The sequence below is a fragment of the Passer domesticus genome, chromosome 2, assembly GCF_036417665.1.
Source record: "Passer domesticus isolate bPasDom1 chromosome 2, bPasDom1.hap1, whole genome shotgun sequence".
Classification (NCBI taxonomy): domain Eukaryota; kingdom Metazoa; phylum Chordata; class Aves; order Passeriformes; family Passeridae; genus Passer; species Passer domesticus.
The window spans coordinates 44810433-44833848 of NC_087475.1; the positions used below are offsets into that span (position 1 = coordinate 44810433).

The window sequence follows — 23416 nt, forward strand, 5'->3', positions numbered from 1 at the left end:
TGCTGTCTTCACTGTCTATGTAACATAGTGCTAAAGGCAACAGAAAGATGTCAATCCACCTTTTCCATCATTGCTCTCTTTCAACTAGTATGACAATGCTGAAGTAGACTCCCACTAACATGTTAGGTTAGCCATAGAATATCTGAGACTATGAGTAGATACTGGAAAGAAATCAACCATCACACAAGCAGAAAAGCCAGAGCCAATGAATTCACCCCACTTCTCCAAGTGTTCCTGACTATATTTTGGGTTCTTCATTGCTGCATTTCTTCTGGAATATATTTTTTTCTGCATCTTATCAAGTGCAACTAAAGGGCTGGACTGTGACTGTCTTAGATGACTTTCACTCCAAATTTCAGGAAGTAAAGTACTTTAAAGTATATCCAATCAGTGTCATCCCCGGAGCAGCCCTTTAAAACATCCTAATCAGTTAATAAATGTCCCAAGTACATCACTTAATGGAGCTGTTTGCATTTAAACTCAGTATAATCACTGTGACACAGAATTATTAATTCTGGCAAAACACTCCAAATAGCCCTAAATCAAATGTTTATATACTTATATGTATAAACTATGCCACCATTTCATCATATTCCCAAATTCATGTACTTAATTTGAGAAAACATTGACATCAAGGTCACACATTCACTTCTATATATCAGGTATATTTGATTTTATCTGAAGTGCAAGCATTAGGAAATCCAGTTTGCACATTTAAATTAACAACAAATTAAAGCTAATAAAAATTAATTATTTTATGTGGTGTGATTTTTGCTGTTATGATAGAAAATTTTAAACTTCCCTGTACTTCCCTTTTTTTTTTGTCTTATGAATTAACAAAAAACAGATACCCTAACAAATACCCTAGATATATTCCTGAACAAAGAATATTTTTTTGTTTTTACTTTTCTCTTGGTAGGTTTACTTCTGAATACAATTTTAATAATATTCACACTTTTAAATGATTTTTGAGGTGAGAGATCCCATTGGGATTTGTTTATATCCATAACCAGAGTTTAAAAAGAGAAATAACTGAGCTTCTAAACATAGAAAATTTGAATTAATACTAATAATTATAAATGAATTAACTTTATTGAGTTTTTCATGGTAAAGCTGGAATTTAATTAATATAAATTCACAGTAGATGAGTCTTGAATCGTATTTCTTTATTGTTGTGTAACTACACTTTTTTTTTCCACTGATCTTGTTTCTACTACTAACTGACAAGAAAATCAAAAGTTAATGTCCATAAATATATTGTATATTTGACTATAAGATGTATGAAAGGGAAATAAATGTATATGCAAATGAAGAGTCACGTCAAGTTAGATATGTCTGTGCCAGATTCCAGAATGGTTGTAGCCACCACAAGAGGCAAAAAACAAAAGAACAGTGGTTGAGACTTGACAAAAAAGCCCCACAAACATTCAGAATCTGTCAGGGAATACCATCACTACAGCTGCTAAGCTTCAGTCATCCATCGAACCAATGCATCCTCCAGGCTCACTGACCAACACTGAAGTGCATTTCTCTGTTCATCAGGTCAATAGAGTCAAGATGATGAGGTCTGTTTTTCAGCTATACTCTCAAGTACTATGAGACAGTAGGATATAACTGTCTCTGCAGTTAAATTGTTAGTATGGTTCCTGGGCTGATTTTAGTCCTTCACAATTTACTGTCTTCAGTAATACCCAGGTACAATGGAGCAGTTAGCAGAGACCAGAAGCAAAAATCCTGACCACAGGTATTCTGTCCTAAAGAATACATTGACTGTGCAGTTACGGCTAAGCCTTACCACTTAGCATCTGAGTCAGAAGAATGTCCCTGCTACAATTTAGCTTATTAGTATCAAAACAAACCAGAGTTTAGCAAATATATGGTCTGAGGAAAACCATGAAAAATTAATCAAATCTACTCCTCCAAACTAGTACAGAGTTATGAAACAAAATTTCTTAAGGTGTACTGCATAATCCTTTTGAGGAGCTGAAATAGAGTATCTTTTTTAAAAATGTGCTTTCTCCTTTTTTCTGTGTTGCTATATATATCAGCAATGTGGAGTTAAAACATTGTTCAGGCATCAGCTCGATAGTTGTGATGTCTCTATTTTTAACCTTGTTATGAAAGTCACATTCATTTAAAGGAATCAGTGTTTACTACTTCTTTATCTTTTGCTGTGCTAACCTCTTTGAACCATCAAATAAAACCAGAACTGCTTTGAGTTGGCTCCTTTTCATGATATGGTCTTACTGCTTTATAGGTATGACACACCCAGGGCTAGTAGCCTATCTATCACTGGAGATACTTCTTTTTTTTGGCGGGCAAGGGGGGAGGTTTGGTTTGACTTGGTGTTTTCTTTGTTTTGTAGGGTGGGGATTTTTTATTTGTTTGTTCTGTGATTGGTTTTGTTTGGTTTTGCTTGTTTGGGTTTTTTTTGCATCTGACATTTCTTTTCCCAGTAAATGTTTTTTTTTTTTATTCCTACATGGAGCCAACTTGATAGGTAAATCAGCTCTTGGGGGCAAAGGAGAGAATACAATTTGAGGAGTTCTATGAACAGAAACATAAGAGGACTGGAACAGAATCTTTCACAGTTGCCAAGAATAAGAGTATTTCCTTCTATTTGCAAAACTAGTGATGAGAGAGGTACAAATAGGACTCAAGAAGGATTTTGCTTTATGTTATTTCATGATTTCTTATTCTTGTGCCTACATATTATAGCAATTAGTGACTGAGAAAGATCTAGGTAAGCATTAGTGTTTTGACAATATTTCCAGAATGTGTGATACTTGCTAAACTCCTTAAACTGAAAATCAGACTTAGTCCTACCATGCAAAATAATGTTGTCAGACACTGTATTTTATTTGTCATCCTAATTCCTGTGCTATTCTCCCTTTCTTCTCCTTATGTTTTATTTTATAGCATATTATATAGTCACACCAAATCAGAATTCAAACAATATTTATGCTACATATCTTACTTATAGACTATAAAGACACATTTTGATTTTTTTTAAAGTGGAAATGTTGATTATGAAAATAAATGTTACAAATCTTAAAAATACTGTTCTGTGTTATGTTTCACTTTTTCGGGCAACTGAAATTTGTTTCTCTTCAGAACTTTCGTGGAAGTAATTAAATAAGCCTATATAACAGATAGAATTAATCCATTTTGATCAGTAGCAAAAGTAAATCTTCTCTTCCAAGGTACAAAGATAAACACAGATTTTTTTTCTTCGCCTAGAAACATAAAAGTGTTACCTGGATTACAGGTAAAATAATTAACTGGAATAAAGTTTTCTTCTTTTTGAAGTGCCATATTATCTTTCAAACTGCAGCATGATAATCTTTAAAATAACAAAGAAATACCAAAATAATGTTGGAAAAAGTATTTGAAAATCAATTCCATGCTATTTCTGACTTCACAGAACTATTATGTTTATTGTATTTCACAGTGGCAATCTCTTAGCAATACTTTTAAGTTCAGAAAAACTTTAAATGTCTCGACAGCATCCTAGAATACTTATAAATGCATGTGGGGATAGCCAGAATGCTCAAAACTGGGAATCAGCTATCATTAAAAAATTAAAACACTGAAATATAGGACCTTACTAATCACCCAGGTCCAAATTTTGAACTCATTGTTATTCAGGGGGCTAAAATTTAAAATATATATACTCACTTAGATGAAAGCAAGCAATATTGCTTTCAGCTGCGCCAACAATTCTCTTTTCTTCATAAGTCTGATATAAAGTGAATATCTGTGATATTGAAACACTTCTATATTGTGTCATGACATGATAATTTAGGGCTATTTGTATGTATAACAAAACCCCCCAAAACTCCTGAAGTGGGGTTTACTATACTTCTGCCTACCTTTCCCATTCCTCCACAACACAAAAAGTAATATGAAAAGAGAAGTGGAATACGAAATTGCTGAAGATGACAGAAGTATAAAAGCCACAGATAATCAGGCATTTGTTGCTTACATTAGGAAATTCACATTGCAATATGAAAAGGTTTTTTTCAGAAAAGATCTATATTTTTATTTAATGGAGCTTTAGAAGTCTAACACAGTATAGTTTCTTTTCCACTTGCGACCTATCTGCTACATGTTCAACTCAGAGTAGTTAAATGGTGAGGAGAGGACAGAGTTGCAAAGGCAAGGCGTGATCTTTAAAAGAAATGTATGATCAGTCATGATAAAAACAGCAGAGTTCAAGTATGGAGCAAAGGCCCTGAGACTTGACATGGAGAGGTCATTGTAGGCCTTGATGTTAGCATATCCTACAATGCACAATAAAAGTCAAATTAGAGAGCATCTATGTTGGATTGAGAGGAAGGGAACTTGGGGCAACTGCTATAATCTGTGAGTTCAAGGAGTTCACCGATGAAGGGGAGGAGTGATACAGAAAAGAAAGGGGGAATGGAAGGGTTGACTTTCAGAAGCTGCTGGATATTACAGTGTGATTATATTCTTAGGAGAAGAAACAGGAGAAAGGACAGCAGGACTTGAGAAGTCGTGGTGTTGAAGTGGGAAGAAATGGAGTCACAGGCAGGAGCAAGGGCCAAAAGATGGAAGGAGGATGTAAGTGGAGAGGTCACGTTGGATCTCGTAGATCTTTGCTAGAAACTACAGAGATAATATAGATAAAAGGAAGAATCAATTCTTTTATATGCCATAACAAAAACTGTCCCACCTCCTCGTTTGGGCTACATGCTACCAAAGATTAAATACCAAAAAAATGGCATTTGATTCACATCCTGTTAATAGCCAGACTCTATATAAATGTTATAGTATGATAAAAATAAGCTAAATTTTGTGGGGGGAAAAATTGGCCTATAATCCAACAAAGAAGAACCATTTTTTCTGTAGTATTTGAATGCATCCATTTATGTTGGAAGGTGGAGGTAGAGAAAAAAGGACCAACAAAGAAAGGTCCTTTTATATAAGATATTACAAATCTTACAATGATTCATTAAGAGTAAATTAATTTTCAAGTGCTTCTATAGTTATATAAAAACTCATTTCTTCAGATAAATTCTTGTAAATAACAAATTTCACTGTTTCCTGTCAGAAAGTAGTACCAAATGGGGAAACTAATGGTTAAAGCCAAGAGTTATACTAATTCATGTATAGTGTAAATATTGATTCTGAAGAGTGTTAGCTGGGGGAATAGCCCAAAAGAGTTCCAGATATTCAAGTGTTGGTTCTTTTTCATTCAAAATAGCACAGCTTTTCTCAAGCTAAATAGTGTGATCAAACCCCCAGAGTCTCTGAAGCACACAAAAGCTCACAGAATTTAAAGCAGTGTATACCCTATTCTGACACAAATGTGTATTACGGGAATATTGCAAGAAATTAAATTTCTGTTTAGCACGGTGTGTACACTTATAATGATAATGAATTTTATGATACCCATCAGAAAGTATTTATGAAGACTTTACTGTTTTCTATTCCCCACCAGAGTGCAGTTTATTGCGAACTCCAACATTTTTGTAAATTATTTGACAGAAATAAATTCCCCAGCAGATATTAAATAGTTTGAGAGAAATCTGAAAGTTTTGCATTAAAAAGAAATGTGGAAGAAATGAAATTCAAATAATACAGAATCATGTTAAGTCATACTTTATTAGATGATGGTGTAGATATTTGCATCTACAGTGATTGAATGGAGCATTAGAATACTTGTCTTACCTATTTGATTTCTTTAGCCTATAGAGATTTTTCTGCAGCAGTTCTGTTACATAATGATCTCAATGTACACAATAAATAGATAACTGCTTTCAGTATTCTCTCACTGAAGCAGCAATACTGGTCCTCATAGTAAGTTCACATTTACCAGGCCTATAGCACAGAATGATTAAATCCTGCATTTTGTAATATTGAAGATGACAAATCACTATTCTGTAGAAAGTAGTGTTTATGTAACACATTTTGTAAAAAATGGTGCTAGTGCATAACCACATGCATGCATCAAAATAAGTGCAACAAATAGATTTAATTTGGTGCTAATTGTGAAATTATATAAAAATTTTCTCAATTTTTAAATAGAGTGCAATTCAATTGTTGCTGTGAGGTTCTTGTATCATATCTCTATTTACAGTTAATCTTGAGGGCAGGAGTAGATAGACTTGAAAGAAATGCTACAATCCTAACTTAGGGGCACCAGAGCTCTTTGGATGAACTGCATGCCTTGTCACATGAAAAAAGAGAGAAATTCTTCAAAAAGAGATAGTGCAAATCAATCCATGTCAGATCCTCAGAGAAATTGGGACAAATGGAAGAAACAAGACAACTCTCTTCTCCATACTTTTTCTGAGGGACAGTAAGCTTTGTAAACATAATTGTAAAAAATCCTATGTAAGTGAGCTTCCCCAGGTGTCCTGAGCTTCCCTACATGCAGCAGAAATTGATGTGGTGTGTTGATTATCTGTTACACACTTTGAATGAGAAATATCCCCATACAAACCTATGCCCTCAGGAATGTTGATGAATGAGGAGTATGAGGTAAACTTCTGATCTCACTAGTGCAGTTTTGTAGCAACTCATTTGTAAGTCCTACAATTGCAATAAATCAATATTTCTGGCAACCTGCTGATTCCTCTTGAAGTCGATGACTAACAGAGGAGCATGAATGAATGAGACCACTTGCAGCTGTTTTTTGAAATAGTTCTCTTTCAAAAGTGACTGTTTTTTCAGAAACATCCTACATTTTTCTGAAAGCCAGGAGGATAAGGATCAAAGCTGGATAAAGGTATAGGCTTCAGATATCCTATTTCTGGTATCACCATGACAATTGAAAGAATACACCTCTACCACAAAAGCTTTGTGTACAAGAAAACTCGTGTTAAAGTTTTGCTGTCCCAAATAAAAACTTTCAAGTATTTTCAATTGTCGTATAATTAGTTTCCAATGAAAATTAAAGTCTTTATACAGGCAGTATAACCATGTGAACACTAGATTTGCTTCTTAATGTCTTTCACATTTTTTTAAGTGCTGAGAAAAAAACCCCACTCTCTTACATTAACAATCCATATATTTAAGTCACTGCTCTAAAGTTAACAACAAAAAACCTCAGCTTTGCCTCACAGGACTCACATGGCCTAATGCTTTTTTGTCCTGCTGATCATGCTCTATATTCTCCTCTGAGCCACCTGAGATTAGGCTCTATCATCCCTCAGACACAGCCTACAGGAGGCTGAAAAGAATGGAACAATCCACTGTCGAAACTTCAGCTTGCCAAGAGGATTTTGGCTTTTTTGACTAATATTCTTTCTGAGATTAGTTATAAACACACATTCTGGCTTGTATCAGAAACAGTGGGGCTACCAGGCCTAGGGAAGGGAATCCTCCCCTGTACTCGGCAGATCACACCTCAAGCAGTGTGTCCACTTCTGGGCCCCTCAATTCAGGAAGCACGTTGGGGTTCTAGAGCATGTCTAGAGGAGTGCAAAGAGTCCAGAACACATGGCCTATGAGGAGCAGCTGAAGGAGGTGGGATTGTTTAGACTGCAGAAAAGGAGGCTCAGTGGGAACTTGTTGCTTTCTATAACTTCCTGGAAGGAGGTTGTAGCCAGGTGGGGTTGCCTCTTCCCTTAGGCAACCAGCAAGAGGAGAAGAGGATATAGTCTTAATCTATGTCCGGAGGGGCTTAGGTTGGACATTAGGAAGAATTTCTTCACAGAAAGGGTGATTAGATATTGCAATGGGCTGCCCAGGGAAGTGGTAGAGACACCATCCCTGGAGGTGTTTAAGTAAAGTCTGGATACACCACTCAGTGCCATGGTCTAGTTGACAAGGTGGTGTTTGGTCATAGCTTGGACTTTATGATCTCTGAGGTCTTTTCCAGCCTAACCGATTCTGTGATTCCTTTTCAAGTTCAGCCATTGTGCTCTTGTTATTGTATAAATCCTCACAAGTGTCAGCAAAAGGTCATATCTTCTGTCTCATGCAGGGGAGATGTTTGAAATTCCAATGAATAAAGGAATTGTTTTATTAATCTTTAAGGAAGATTAAGAACATTTGCAGTGGCTCTTTTTCCACCTGGCTACAGATTCTGGGGATGGAAATATTACATTCTAATTCTATTGTGGTAATCTAAGTAGTAAAATCTCTAGCAATACAATCTTGACATCTAGTAAATCAAATATCATGGGCGGTTGTGTTGTGCAAGTGCTAGGCTAAAATCCTCTTTTGGCATTGGAAAGGGTGCCTGCAGATTCCCTAGTATCCAGTTTGAGTGCCATTCCATGACAAACTAATCACACCATGAATTCTTGTCTACTACGTGTTTTATACTGTAAAAAAGGTCGGTTCTGTCAATGACATAATTTCATTAAGTTGAGGAAACAATGACCAGAGAAATAAAGACCCTCAGAAATATAATTTAGAGTAGAAATTTGAGATATAAAATCAAGGCAAAGGAAAGGGAATTTTAGAAGCATGTGATAACCTGGTAGCAAATTAGTTTATTTTGTCTGTAGATAATAAAATTCAAATAATGTGGGAAAAGTGATATTAAAAGGGACAAAGGTAAACTAAAACATTTAATTTAAATTATTTAATAATGAAAAAACAGTTGAAGATAACAAAAATAGTTCCATTTTGGCCTCCTCACTACAAGAAAGACATTGACATGCAGGACTCTGTCTAGAGAACAGCAACAAAAGGGGCTGGAGTACCAGCCCAGGATCATCATTGTTTTTACATTCCTAAATTTGTAAGACTAATTATGAAACACTCTATTTTACTTTCTCTGAGTTTATTTGGCTTATAGTTAAACATTCCCTCTGTTGTACACCCAGTTACTTAAAATCATGGGTCTTTCAGCATCTCTTCCTTCTGATGTTCAACTGTGAGCTATATGTGAATTGAAATTTAATAAATGGATGACTGTTGCCTTTCATGTCTGTGTTTTCATTATGTTGCTGAAGATGTGCTTATGTCCTAAATCATGATTCAGTGCACTACTGCCTCATTTTATTTATATGGATTATATTAAATATGTATTTTTAAAATAAACATGTCTCACTTCTTGAAGAAATCAGTGATAAAACATAAGTCTGCAAGCATGGAAGTTTTTCATATTTCTTCTACTAAGATGAGTTTTAATAGCTTTGCAGACCTGTTAGGACTCCAACAAAATACATAATTTTTTTTAATATTTTTTTTCTCTTCCCTTTATGTTTATATGCTGTTTATAAGAAAAATGTATCCTACCATGCCTGATAGGATGCCCCTAATGTATAAAAAAGACTCCATGCTTTGTTTTAAATCTTTCTTTCAAATAATAGTTGAACACAGACTTTTTTGCCTGATGTCACTGAGTCCTTGTCTTGTATTGAGTCCTTGTCTGGCATAATAATTATGAAATTAATTGCTGGGCACAATTACATAGTCATAGATCTAACCACAGATTTGACAAGGGAACCAAAAATATTGCTGAAAATTCACTCTAGTCTCTATTGTAGAAGAAACACTTGGTGTATTCAGATTTTCTTTTTTATTTTTTTCCCAATAATAATCTGGGCCACCTGCTTGTGATTGCAGAGCAGGAATAAGCAATTTGGCACCTATAAAATTGTTTCAATTATAAGGGGAAAACATCTAAAAGAAGCTTCCCAATCTTAAGGGAAAAAAAGGACAATATCGATGAAAAACACCCTTATTCGAGTTAGGCATTTCAAATGAAGATGAAATTTCACTTTCAGCATTTCTGCAGCAGACACCTTCAAGTGTATTATTTTCATAGTGAATTCTACTGAGGTAAATATAACTGAAATGAATCTCAGGTTCATATAATCTTGGAAGTATTTTGGAAATCTTGCATAAAAAAAAAAAAATGCAAAGCAGAGAGAAAATGTGTTTGGTGTGAAGAGTTGTCTTGATCTGTAAATAGAATAGGCTGCCTTCTTTCACTAAGCTGTGGAGAATGATTAAAAGTTAATCACAGTGCTCCACTGGAGCCAAACATCATCAGCTTTTCCTGAGACTTTTTACTCAAAGCATTTATAATATGAAAAATAAGCAATACTTTTTAAACACCTTAGGAATGTTCTAATTTTATTTTAATTTTTTCTTCTTATTTCATTTCCATATACCAGTTAGTTCCCTTATCTATACTATGAATTTGTTAGCAATGAATAAATTTTGCTGTCTTTTCTAATCTGTAAAAACTAAGCCAAAGTGCTAACTAAAAGCAAATTGATTTGAATGTATTGTGAATTCTTGCTTAATACTCAGTTTGTGAAACACAAAATCACAGATTTTAATCTCAATTTGTAATTAATTTAATCTCTGAATTAAAAGTGGCATACAAGTTTAGTGTAATAACATTATTTCTCTAGTTAGTGTTTGGTTCTATGCAGTTAACCTCATCATATTTTTTATGACTTACATATATACATAGAATTTTTTAATTTTTGTTTTTTAACTAAGTGAAATCTAACCTGAAAAAATCTAAATGGTCCTTTTTATAGACTGTCCTATAATCTCCACCAGGGAGAGTAAGGGGAGAGTTTGTTAGGAATAATTTGGTGCGCTGTGTAAAGTTAAACAAACAAAAAAGACAAATTAAAAAAGAAAAGGAAAAGAAAAGATTTAAAGGTTTTATTTGAATGTATGTATTTGAATACATATTTTGAAATGCATCTTTAGCCACTTAATTTTTTTCATGGAGTGGAAATAAACATTATCAAGTCAAATGTTTATTCTCCTCACTTAATTAAAATGTTTATCTGTCTAATTAATAAAGAGAGTGTAATAATTACATGCAATATATGTCAAAATCATAGCTATTATTATTTATCAAGTGGAGAAGACCTATGCACTATTTATTTGTTGTGCTTAATACTTCTTTGCTTTTTATTCCCTGAAGATCACCTCTGAGATCAGTTAGGTATTTGGAACTGTGTGCCATGCATTCAAACATGTAAAGAACAATAGGCTTGATGACACATCATGTGCTTTCCTAGTGTTCAATTTTGCAACACAAACCAACTTTCTATTACATAGCTTATTAAGGAAAAAAAAAAAAGAAGAAAACAAACAAAATACGACCGTGAAGATGTGTTTGAAGTTTATTTAAAGCATTCACAGTATGTTGAAAAAACACAGTAATGATTACACAAAAAAACCCCACAAACAAAGATGTCTTTTACAAATAATTGTGTGTTATTTAGAAAGTATGAATAAATATATTTTTTCTTTGTGGCAGAAATAAAAATGTTAGAGTCCAAAAGTAACAGATAGACTGAACCAAAGAACTTTGGATGACATGGATATACTTTCCTTTTGCTGGTTATCTTGTAGTGAGCCAAATGCCTGTTCACCACTGATACATGAAGGTCCTATGTGGAAAAAAACCCAACAATTTTATTAATTAAGGGAAAATCTGGTTCCTATTATGCTATTTTAAAATTATATTTGGCATAAACAGAGAGTAATGCTTACTTGTAGGAGTAGAATTGGATGTCATCAGCATTGGGCTTTAGCAAAAGCCTTTTGAGACATCAGAAAAGCATAGTATTCTCCAGTTTTCTGAAAAACAAGGAAACGAAGGAATAACTGTTACAGTCATAATGACTATTTTTCTGTTATAAGTATTATAAATATTTAAAATATGAAATTATTCAGTGGCTTTGCTGTATAATTTGATACTAAATATATTATGAATATATAGCTATATAAAATAATATTATGTACATGTATGTACTATAAAAATGCAAATATATTTATATAAACAGATATAAAATCAATCCTCTAGAGAAATATCTACAGTCAGTTTTGCCTCAAATTTTCTTTATAAAGGTAGTTGCACATTTAAACCACCTATCTAGCAATATCCTGAATCTTATATCCTTAAATTATAGATTGCTGCATGAATAATAAAAAATAATTTTTGTAAATTGTCAGTAGATTTTTCTCTTTTCACTTGTTAAAGAGAAATATTTCCAGTGTGTAACTTATATGATTGTTGTAAGTTTGCTAATATTATTGCTGTTTTCTTAAAATTGTCAGTTGGTTTTGTAGTGGAGAAAAATTGATTCAATTCATAATTTTTCCTTAGCAGAGGCTAAAAAGAATCCAATTCTCTCACCCTTCAGAAAAAATATAATAGCCAGTTGTTGCATTGTTGAGTTCTTAAGAAAGTGTTTTAAACTTTGTTGTACCCGTTATTCTTTTCAAAGACGTCCAATCTGGATATGGATTTACTCCATTGAACACATTAACATTATCTATTACTTTTTTCCTATTATTATCTTGCAGAGTGCCCAAACATGGCTTTTCTTCCAGCTACTCTTGCTATTATCATCTGTTTAATAATTTTCTCACAATCCATTGAATTTTATTGGCAGACAGAAATACAGTTTTTCTCCCTTTTCAGTCATGGGGAATGCATGTATAAAAGTCTAGTTCCAAAGTCAGGGAAAAGAAATAATATAATCCAGCAAAAAGTTTTCTACTTACTAGGTATCATTTTTATGTTGCTCCAAAGTCCATGGCTGGAGATACGAATATAATAGTTTGCTATTAAAAGCCAAACCAAACAACTACAACAACAACAACAAAAAACCAAACAAAACCAACCAACAAACAAACAAAAAAAAAACCCAACAACCAAAAAAAGGTCAAACATCCCTCTCCACATCAGCCTGGAAGTGGGATTAATCTACACTAATTTCAGTAATAAGTAAGTTCAGTATGTATTCTTAAATACCAATCATCCTTCAACAGCCAGTGGTGTTACACATCGGAGATACAAAATACACACAGAATTAATATCTTGCCACAAACTTTTCCCTTCTGTGCTGATTTTACAGATATCCAGCAGCATAGGGCTGAGCTGCCTGAATATCTGTGTCTAGTATCACTTGACATACATGAAGGTCTTACAGATTTCTACAGAAGATCATTAGATATGCTAGACAGTGGAGGCCTTTTGCTTTGGTGGTTAAGGGAAAGCAAGGGGCTTCTGAAAACAAGATGATGTACCCTATAATAACAAAAATTACACTGTATAAACTTTGTGTACGTCACTGAATCCTCTGGTTAAATTTAATTGGATGCACTTAAGACCTAGATGCAATTACTGAAATTTGGTGGGATGAATTCCATAACAGGAGTGTGGCTATCCATGTCTACATACTGTTTTAAAAGGGAAAGGGAAAGAAGGGGAGAAGGAAGGGTTGCTCTCTACATCAGGAGGTGGATAGAGCATGAAGAGACCTGAAGGTAACATTTGATTTTATTGCAGAGTCCTAAATGCAGATGTTGCTCTGGAAAGCAGCGCCACCCCGACCTTCAAATCAGCTAACATAAAGCAGGATATATCTACCCTTGTCTTTAAAACCATCATTTACACATTGTTATAGAATATTAAATAGGGCTGTGGAAGTAGTGGAAGTGAAATGCTATGTATTACAGCCATTACCACTGCATTACCTGTGAGATGGCTAGCATGATCAGAATTCTAGTTTGTTAAGAACTACAATTGTTACATTCATATTTTCTGGAAAATCCATTTGCCCAGGATTTTTCTCCTGGGAAGCTAAGAAGCCTCAGAGAAAAAGGAAAACAATTTTATCTCATTTGCTTCTCCTGTGTTTTGCTCCTTTGGAACGTATTTGGAGATTGTTTACCAACAGGTGATTGTTTCATTGGTTTCTGCTGTGAGTTGTTTTGTCTCAATGGCCAGTCAGTGCCAAGCTGTGTCAGGACTCTGGAGAGAGTCACAAGTTTTCATTATTGTCTTTTTAGCATTCTGTAAGTATCCTTTCTGTATTCTTTAGTATAATATAGTATAGTATTCTTTAATATAATATAGTATCATAAAATTATAAATTAGCCTTCTGAGAACATGCAGTCAGATTCATCATTCCTTCCTTCGTCTGGGAGCCCAGCAAATACAATATGCAATACACAATATCTCTCTCTAATGTAAGTTATGAAGTTTTATTTCAGAGTTCCTGGCAATGGTAGGGAATTTCTCAGAACATTTATTTTTAAGAACATGAGAAGCATTTTTAACTAGAGTTTTGATCTGTGTAATTAAAGGTTAGAATAAAAAAAATAACAATGAAACATGAAACATAGTAGAAAGAATGAAAGAGAACCCAAAGTTCAAAGTCACGTGTCTTCTATTCACTTAGGGTAAAAAAGTAAATGTGTTTTTTCCTTCATTTAAACAAATAGTCAATATATGAATTTTAAAAAGGTAGAAAGAAAATAGAACATTGGTATGGACATTATCTATCTATTACAGAAAAGTATATTTCTATTCCTGTACAAATACAAAACTCTTGTTTCTATTTATTCATGACTGATTTAGTCTGTTACAAATATACATCTGAATGAAACATCCTTTTGCATATTTTTAACAGAAGCTAATAATTTCAAAAAGAATAAGTCTAACAATAAATAAGAACCTAATTTTCTTCATACTTCACAATATTCTCCTCTATTGTTCATGCCTCTAAATAAAAAAAGTAGGCTAGCAATGATGATTTTAAATTGCAGTTTGTTTCCAACTGTGCCTTCACATTGACTCTGATAAAGAGATTTTCCCTCTCATTTTCTCTGCCATGACAGGCCAGGGGTCTGCTGTCAGATAAAGCAATGAGACTAATGCTGACTGACAGAAAACACTGTCAGCCGAAGAAAATTGTAATTATGCTTTGCATTTAAATACCAGAAGAAAAAGTGTCCTAAACCACTGCATTGGATTTTTCCCATATGGGCCAGTTCTCATTCACAGAATTGCAAAATTATAAAAGATGCAAATATCTTAAAGGTTGTTCACAACTATAGTTAATCCACAATAAGAAAACAAATACCAATTAAAAAAAAAAATCAAACACATATTTTTAGTGTGATTCCCCTGAAACTCTCTTCTTCAACCGAAAAATCTACAATGCACTGTGTTACCACACAATAAGACAATCTGTAACCAGCATACATCTTCGCAGTCTTTTTTTAATAGCTTCAAGTGTGTGCTCAAAATGATATTTCATAAAAGGCACAGAGTTATTCCAAATTGTCTTGCAACACTATTACTTCAAAATAATTTACAAAAATATTTTCCTGTGAAAAAAAATAATTTGGGGTTAGTCTATAATAATGCAAATCTAAATTTGTTTCTTACTATATAATAGCCTGAAGATTTCATCCAAAATAGTGTTATTGATATCTTCATAAAAGTTTACCACAAGTACATTTATGTTATAATCTTTTGCATAAACAGAAAGGCAATAAACTCCAACTAATCAAAACTCCATAATATTTATGAGATATTAAGCATTAAGGGTAATGCTCTTGGTTCAATGATTATTTGTCAGCATTAATAGCTATATTTTTAATTTGCTTAAATGCATGTTCTGTGCTCTCATTCTTGGAAGTATGACTGAAGTAATTAGTTTTGAGAAAAATCTTAGAATATGTAACATATCAAAATAATAGCTAGATAGTAATGACAATTGGAAGGCTGGAATGAACTTTGTGGCTTCTTGCATCTGCAATAGACTTGTTTCATAGATGTGCTTCAAAGGTCTTGCTGAAGAGTCCAAGTGTAAACATTTACTAGTAAAGCACTAATAATCTGTAAAACTGAAGGGTTAATCCAACTTTTACTAGGGGACCAACCTTTAGAGTTTCCATATCAATATTTTAAATCTAGTGGAGAAAACAATGTAACTTGATAAGATTCACTGAAAGACAACTAAAAGAACCAGTGCCTTTGAAGACCTATATTCTAGACCTCAGTCTGTTCAATTTATAGAACTCTCTCTTGACCTGATCTGATATCTTAAGAATAGAAAGAACATTTGTGTCAAAAATGAGTGGTTTTTCTGCTTGAAGAAATACCATGAAAGGTACTGTCAAAAGGGGGTCTAATATGAATTTGTGGAAATCTTACTTTACAGAATTTGATTACAAGGCTCACTCTACTAATTACACACATTAAAGCATATAAAGAAAGATTAATTTTGAAACAATTTTGAATGATTTACACAAAAATCAAGAATGCAAAAGCGGGTTAAGGTGCAAAGTATATGGATGTAAAGATAAGTGTGCAAAAGTGTTTAGCAACAATTAATCATTGAGTATTTGACACTTACAATAAAATTTGATAGGGTTTACTACAAATATGAAAATTACTTAGCTGTAGATTTGAAATAGTGACATTCATATCATAATAGATTCATGCAGGTAAATGATGTGTAGACCTCTTTGTGTGCAAAGGTACATATCAAAAATTCCTTTCAAGTTCAGTGAAATATATTAAATCCTTTTATATTTCCCATGAGCACCTCAAGGAGTATGGAGATGAGTGCATGAGGTATCAGCCTAGATTTCATTCTCAGCAATGACCCTTTATGTATTGCAAACGTAAAGGTTTGACAGGTCTGAGAGACGTCAAATTCAGAGGGACGTGCTGGAATAGCCAGCTTGCAGTCATACGAGCTCCAAGAGCCTCACTTAGGATCACTGTTTATAGGGTTGCAAGTTGATTGACTTCAGTTATCACTACGTGTCCATCCTGGCCATAATCCAAGTTACTAACTATAGCTCTTTTTCCCTCAAGCACAGTAACAATAGTATCATTTCACTGGGGCTAAAATTTACCTGGGCTGTGATTTGGGTGCATGGTTTACTAAAGCCTCAAAAGATATTTGCCTATCCTTTTCTCCCCACCTTGGTAAGGCAGCTGATGTTTCTGGTTTTTCCCATCTGTACCATGCAAGAGCTCCTGGTATGAACAAGGGAGCTCTTCATGGCGTAACTGGTGCAGTCAAGGGATACTTTACCACTCAGCTGGCTTGATCAAGCCTTATCAGAAGTTTATGAGGTCACAAAACATGGCCAATGATGGCAGTCAGAGAGGGGTGTACCTATTTAAATAATTGAATAAAGACTGCTCATCACTATTGCTTTTATTAATACCAAGAGTGATTAAGTTCTTAAGTGGAACCCAAAGTTAAACACTTCAAATAAACCAGATAGATCTAAAGCATTTTTAAGTTTGTATGAGTATTTTTGTAGATTACTTGACAGATTCCTTAAGGTCAATGGTGGTCTTTTGTATTTTCTTGAATTGTCTTTATCTAATTTATAACTTACTTCCACCCTGAATTTAGCAATGCTTTTCAGCTAAGTGAAAGCAATGTTTAAAGGATTTCTAACATGTTACTTGATTCTCAAATAGACCACAAGTTTTAAAACTGAAAAGACCACACTACGTGACTTCCTATCTATATTTATACTTTAATGGTGTCAAGGACTTAACAGAATGGATCTGTTAATGTTAGGACTTTCAGGCCCTAAATCCATGAATTTCAGTCACTTTAAATCTTGTGTAGCTATAAGGAGGAGATTCTGACTGTCTTTCCAGAAAAAGCAAAATCAATCTTCAGAAAACTTGCCAGCTAGATGACCAGATCACCCTAAAATAAAGATTATGGCTATCTTTAACTTGTCTAGAAGCTCCCCAGACACTGCTGGGTGTGAACAAGACAAACAGATAATTTGGCCAGCTGATGTATAGCAGGATGCCCTGGTCTCTGGTGCCCACCATAGAGGTGTGAATTCTCCCATCAGTCTTGCATCATCAGATCTGCCAGCACTGCATGGATACTACAGCTTCTCTACAGTATCATATATAATATCAGATGTACACATTTAGGCAAATAAACCAAACATTTTTATTTTGGTTAGGTGGCCATAAATTCTAAGGGGAACTTGAAGATCTAGTTTAAGCATTATGAATTCAGACACTGCTGTCTGCATGAAAGGCAGAGGCACTTTTTTGGATGGACCGGTTGAGGTGGAGGAAAATAAAATGCTTAAATCAGGCAAAGTGGATTGATTTTCCTATTACTTCTCTCTGTCACTAATAATTCATAAGGTGACTGTTTTTCTTCCTACTTTAGTTAAATAAGACTTATTCAGAATTCAAAACAGTCTTAGATTTTTAGCCTTGGATCTGAACACATAACACCTTTGATTAATGTCAGACCTTCATCAGCTAGGTTAAGCTGAACTTTGGAGTTATTTTTCTCAAAGAAAACAAAAAATACCCCAAAAAACACCCCCCCACACACACACATACACAAAAAGAAAAATTACCCCAAACAACTCAATCCTATTTTTTAAAGAATAAGCTCCAAATTAATCAATAATTCTGTAGGTCATCTTTGTGATGGAAAGAAAACAAATTTTGTGAAAGTGAAATAAAATAATTAAAATTTAAAAATATTGCTGAAATATTGGCCACCCTGAGATATGCCCTTCAATAAACAAAGAAAGAATAAAGCTTTTCTTCTTTTTATTTTTTTTTCCTTACCAACAATTCAGCTATTGTGAAACCGCTCTCATTTATTTCATACTCTATCAGTTAATGGAGTCTTGTGAATTTATTTTTGGCAAATAAGAAAAGGTAGAGAGGATGTCTTAATAGAGAAGACAAAAATATAAAACTTTTAAAATGCAATGTCATGTTGATGTAATTAATTCTCTACACCCTCTGCATCTAAGTAAATAAATTAGTGCAATTAAAATAATTTGTTAACAAAAGAAAGAAAGAAGGAAACAAACAAGCCAAAAAGCACTAACAAAAACAACCAACCACCCCAAATACTTTTTGATATAATTTATACATATATAACTCACATACAGTTCTATCTGCCCTTAAAAAAAAATTCAAATCGTATGCACAGAGAACACCAGATACGGTATAAATCCTTTCCAAATAATGCACAGGAAACATTTGCCATAATTGGTATAAAGTCTGGTCATCTATGGTGCTTCACATAACAGATGGTAATTCTTTAACATGCCATAAAATTATTTCTGTCATTTATATTTCTCTTCTTAGTGGAAGAGTCTTATAAATGAAACACTTTCTATCATGCACTATTTTAATGGAGATCAATATTTCTTAAATCCCCAAACAGAATAGCAAGTAGCATAACAAAAAGACTTAAAGATCTAAGGAGGATGGTAAGCAACATACAAGACAGAACAAAATAAGTAGTGACTATATGAAATTAAAAGGCTTACTATTAACAATATTTTGTTAGTATGAGTAATAATATGGTAACATATTAATAAGAGTAGGAAAAAAAATTCTGAAAAATCTTATTATATTAAATTGGATCATTCTTAAGATCAGAACTGTATTGGCAAGATCCACTTATCAGACAGAAAATTATTTTGCAGTTCTTCAGTGAGTAAACATTTGGTTTTCCACAGATCTATCTTCCCGTTTAAGGAAAATGATAGTAGTCTTTCACTGTACTCCAATTTTACAAACCTGCCATTTTAGAGATTGTAAACATTCTATAATAAAAAATTTGGAACATGTGTATTTAATTGACTGTATTAATTAGTGGAGGTATACTTGAAAATTTGGAGTATTTGGTGACTCATATCAACTAGCTATTTCCTGATTAGAAATTATTACTTGGAAATGGGTGGTCCTAATTCACCAGTTTAATAGGGAAAATTCCCTGTTCCTCTGGGACAAGGAAGTCTACATTTTCCTATTTGAAACCGAATATGAAGAAATTCCACACTTTTGCTCTAATTGATTTGAACTGTTACAGAGAATGAGTCCACAATGATACGTAATACCAAGAGGAAATTGGTCTCTATTCTTATGAAGAAATATCCAAATACATGAGATATACCTTCTTACTAGAACCCTTTGACATACTTCTACAAATTCTCTGTGATAAAGCAAGAGTACAAGTGTTTACCCTTTGTTTCCACTACTTAGCTACTTCTTTCTAAACTGTGTGCAAACAATAACTGCTCACTTAAAAATGGTTCTTGTAAATAAACCTCAACCAACCAGACAACCTCACTCCCCTATGTTTAAAATGGAAAATTGCATTGGCAACTTGTGATTTTTTTTTTTTTTACCTATCAATTAACTTCAAGATACAATGTCACTGTAAAAGGGACAGAATTTTTAAACTAAGCAATCTATTTAAAACCTATATAAAATGTTTACATATCCAGTTTACTTTTTTATCTTTCAAATTGCATCTGTCACTCCCCATTTTCATTTTGGCCTTACCTCTCACATGCATGCTTGTTCTACATAAATGACCGTGATTATTTTTATTGGGTGATTCTGCTATCTATCTCACTAATTCTGAGCTGAATGAAGGGAGAACAAAAGATCCACAAGAAACATGTACAGTTTCATCTTTGGAATATGAATTTCTTATAGACTGGAAATAGTAGTTTATTCTCTTTGAACTTTTGCTTTTTGTTTTTTTTTTTTTTTTCCTGGCCTCCACCTCACTGAGCTTTGCCTCAGAGACTTTTGCACATCATAAATTATTTGCTTTGAGATGTCAATATAAAAACTTTTTCCAAGAAGTTCTTGTTCTAAGAACATATAAAGGACAGATTTAGTTTTAGGGTATCTTTAAAGGTCTTTGTTAAACAGCAGGTATCCTTTTGTGAAAAAAAGGTAGTTAAAAAAGACAGTTGGAGACTCCGAGGTCTTCCATGTTGACTATGTGACTGAACCAACATAAGTAAAATATTATGAGCACAATTTCAGTAGTACTAAAAAAAGTAACCACTGTGTTCATCATATGGCTATGCAATAAAAAGTAAACTGAAGATGTAAGCTTGTCATAGGGCTACACCATAATTCAGCACGGATATCACAGTGGAATTTTTGGAGCAGCCAGGTATGATAAATGAAATAGTCAAACCCACACATCTAAGGAGAACAGCAATTATACCATACTGATACTCAGTGTGGTATAATTGCTGGGTTTTATTTGCCTTTTAAATCAAGTTTGTAAATATTTCGCCATCAGTTCTTGCTGAAGAGGGTGTACTTACTAAGGTAGCTAAATCTTCTTAAACCTTGAAACTTATTCTTAATGATTATGATTACAGTATGGCTTTAAAATTGTTTAGATCAAGCTGAAATAAAACTTCTGTGTTATGAATGACTTACAGGTTGAAGGGGAAATTCAAACTGTAAATGCCCAGAAATGGTAACTCATAGTCAAGGAATAATTTGGCATGGAGGGCCAGAACACCTAATGAGATAATGAGAAAAGATACACCACAATATTTTCTTGCAGCAAGCATGGAATATAGGTGTTCAGGGGTCACCCAGTTGTATTTTATGAAAATCAAGATTTTTTTTTTTTTATTATTATCAATTGATTATTGCCAATCAAAAAAAAAAAAAAAAGGACGAAATATAAAGAAATACAAATATATCTTATAATGTGCTGTGTGTTTCCATCGTCTTTTCTTCACAGAAATGTAAAACTAAACAAATAGGTCTGGTCTGGTGGGGTTTTTTTAAGGATAAAATTTGTTTACCATATTTGAACGTTTATAATTTAGATCTGAATTTGCCCTACAATCAAGAGTGTGAAACAGATATTCTTAGTAAATTATCTGTCTGACATCATTTGAATAGTCATTTTGGGATAAAGTGAATCACAGTCTACAAATGTTAATACTTGGCACGGTCTGTACAGGAAGGCACCTGCCTAGCTCAGGTATGGACATCATATCTCAAATTACTTGCCTGAACAGATTAATCTAGTGCCATAATACTTCAGATATCAGAAAAATTATATAATTACTTTCTTTGATCAAATGAGTGCAAATTCATCCTTAGAATATATCAAATATGCCTAAACCTATATAAGGCCTCTATTGCACTGCTAGATTAATTTAACAGTATCGATCATATTTCTGAATCCTGAAGTGCTAATTTTATTTTCAAATGCTGAGTTCTCTTTAATTGCCCACAAGCAACCTTCAAAAGTGATCCTCTTAGTTATATATTTAACCACTACTTTTTAAATGAAAATAAGTGTCTCTAAAAGACAGTAAATATGCAAAAGACAATATAACTTAAAGACAGAGCACAAAAGTTGAAATCTTTTCATCATCTTTTTTTTCAGAAGAATCAACATAGTAAGTTTTTTTATATGCTGTAACTCAAATGTTTTCATCTTATATAGTGATTTGCTATTATTTTCTTCAATGCTTATTTGTTATTATTACCCTTTTTATTACCCTTTATAATTACCCTTTTATCATCTTTCAATATTATTATTATTAAAAATGTAATGCTTGAGTATAAGGGCTAATTTTTAAATTTTATTTATTTGACATTAGTGTTGTTAGTATCAGTAGAAGTAGTAATAGTAAAAATAATTGTATTTTATTAGAATACGTATAGTTCCTATAACTGTTATATTAAAATATTACAATTTATTTCTTATAAAATAATTATTTTAGTACATCATCAAGGTATGTAAAAAAAGGCCAAGTCAGATTTTCAAATGTGAAAGTTTTTTAAGGACAGGCAAAGAAACACAAAGGAAGTAATGTATGTTAGAACTACAAGTACCCTGAAGAAAAGCTAAAAGTGACTGTACCTATAGCATATGTCATTATTCACTGTCACTATTACCTTGGATGAAATATCTCATTATGTGTCATATATATCCATACCAGTATAAATCATGGGCAAAACTATACATAAGTTCAGATTTCTTTCAGTAGATAAAAGATAACTTTAATCAGAACTCATATAATCAACAGATATAATTCAAAAAATTTGGCCTAGTTCACTGATTTAGAGCAGCAGTATATTTCATCTGTTCATTTTTCATGTATATATCATACTTTTGTTGCAGCAGGCATGAAATCCTTGAATAGATATACAAGTCCATGTTCTGTAAATGCTGTATTTTATTATCAGTTATTTTCTAAATAAATCACAGAATTACCTAGGTTGGAAAATACCTTTGAGATCATCAATGATTCTATTAGTATTAATTTCAGCACAGTCTTATCCTTGTAGTAAGAAATAGCACTTGTAATGAAACATGCCCTAGTGAAATTTATAGTATTCATTCTTAATGATTGAAGACAGAGATAAATTTTGTAGAAACTTTAAATATAGTGTTTAATCTCTTGTTCTGTGAATTAAAGTTCTGAAATACATACATGTCCATATCCTCTGTATCCCAACCCCATATGTGCCATCTCACCAGCATAAAAAAAAAAAAGGGACCAGGAAAAAAGATAGGTAAATAGCCTTTTGCCATTCATAGTCTATTGATGATAATGCTAATGATGGTAGCAGGTCATAAGATTTTTATCATCCTCAAGCACCACTAAGTTATCTCAGCAATTCTTCAGCTGACTTACTGTTTTTCATGAATTTTATTTTAGACATATATACTGTCAGTCCAGGCAATCTTGATAAAGTGTTTTTGAAGTTAATTTTGTTCTCTATTAATTTCTTAATTTTCTTTGTCACACTTAACAGTTCTTTGAAACATTTTTAAGTGTTCAGGGCTATGGTTGGTAAGATGTTGCATTTCTATTGGTATATATTTTCCTGGTGCTCACTTAT

At 33.2% G+C, this 23416-nt stretch overlaps 1 long non-coding RNA gene across 1 annotated transcript in view; it reads right to left on the bottom strand.

Annotated features, from left to right (window-relative positions):
* Nucleotides 1-11263: 11263 nt before the first annotated feature.
* The window catches only part of LOC135295361 (uncharacterized), a 178669-nt gene continuing 166516 nt past the window's right edge, over nucleotides 11264-23416 (bottom strand). Inside the window, exons 2-3 of the long non-coding RNA XR_010357426.1 lie at nucleotides 11452-11538; nucleotides 11264-11348 (exon numbers count right to left, since the gene is read on the bottom strand). This is a non-coding gene — a long non-coding RNA (uncharacterized LOC135295361). The remainder of the gene's footprint in view (nucleotides 11349-11451; nucleotides 11539-23416) is intronic.